This window comes from Bidens hawaiensis, unplaced genomic scaffold (assembly GCF_021521415.1).
Source record: "Bidens hawaiensis isolate Kalapana, Puna unplaced genomic scaffold, B.hawaiensis_p1.1 tig00019904_1, whole genome shotgun sequence".
Lineage (NCBI taxonomy): Eukaryota > Viridiplantae > Streptophyta > Magnoliopsida > Asterales > Asteraceae > Bidens > Bidens hawaiensis.
Window position 1 is genome coordinate 131,521 of NW_027493020.1, and position 1,450 is coordinate 132,970.

The window sequence follows — 1,450 nt, forward strand, 5'->3', positions numbered from 1 at the left end:
TTGTAAATAATTTGCAAAATTTCGATAAGTTTATACACAAGTTGTCCACAACCAAGTTTAAGTACAAGCTCTTTTGAGATATGCAAACACACAAATCTAAAAATAAGCCAAACACAAGTCTGTATTATTGGGATTTGAGTCTTAGCACATTTTTTTCCTTCACATTTAGTATTTGATGATAACACTAGCAACTATAATTTAATTATTTCTACCAATATATTTGCATGCATGCATATATAATATAAAATATTTTAAAAACTATATAAGTAAATCATATGGTCTGGTCTGATTTTATACGATTGGTTTTCAGCATAAACCGTAAACCATACTGTTGGCTACGGTTTGAAAATTTTGAAACCAACCGATTAAAAGTTAGGATTAAAAACCAACCATGAAACCAAACCGATAATCAGTTTGGGCGGTTTTACGGATTCGAACCGAATCATCAACACCCCTAATTAATTACCAGTTCAACTTTGAAAATTTCTCGGTGTAACTTGTATGTTTTCGGTTCAGTTTTTAACTCTTTTATATTTTGTCTTTTATCATTTTCTGTATGTTCGGGCTTCTCACTTCTGATAGGAAGATTTCCTTTTTCGTTTTTAATATATTGGTTTTTTGGAAAAAAAATAGTTTCACAATAAATGTTCTAGAAAAATAAGGGAAGTTTTTTCTTAAGAACCCTCGGTGTGACCGCAAAACACATATAAATCTAGTTAAAATGAAAATCGTTGTTTAAAAAAAAATACTAAAACAATGATATACACGTCTAAAAGTTTGTTTGGTTTTCCAATACTTGATAAGTGACTTAAATATTTCTTATTTCTTTTATTGTTCCATGTGTCAATGGTCTTTTTTTTTTCCAATTGCATGACTCATAAGCTAGTGACATCATTTTCTTAATACATATTATCACGAGAACATAACACGGAATTTTTTTCATTTATTTCTTAAATCAAGGTATGTATAAATAAATTAAACTTAAAGACAAGATCAAAATGCTGGAATAGCTCAGTTGGTTAGAGCGTGTGGCTGTTAACCACAAGGTCGGAGGTTCAAGCCCTCCTTCTAGCGTGTATTTTCTATTATATTTTTGTCATAAAACTAAGTTTTTTATTCCACCCACTAAATCAGCGCTACCAATACTAATCACATCATTTTCAATAATTATAAGAAGCATCCGACATTAGATGATGCCATGGTTTAGTTGTTTTTCACATCCCCACTTACCACCTAGTGGTAGAAAATCTTGAGTTCTTTAGTAAAGACCCAAATTCGATACCACAATCATATTTTCTCTCCTCTCACCGCCCGCCACCATCAGTCCTCACCTTCATCATATGGGTCTCATACTCTCGTCCAGACGTCCACATCCCTTTTAAGTATTTGGTTTTGCCACAAATGAACTATAATAGTTGTTGACTTTTGAGGTCAATAACTTGTATTTTCA

At 31.7% G+C, this 1,450-nt stretch overlaps 1 non-coding gene across 1 annotated transcript; it reads left to right on the forward strand.

Annotated features, from left to right (window-relative positions):
• Positions 1-1,000: 1,000 nt before the first annotated feature.
• On the forward strand, positions 1,001-1,074 carry TRNAN-GUU (transfer RNA asparagine (anticodon GUU)). Its single transcript has one exon. It is a non-coding gene; the product is annotated as a tRNA-Asn (tRNA).
• The last annotated feature ends 376 nt before the right edge of the window (positions 1,075-1,450 follow it).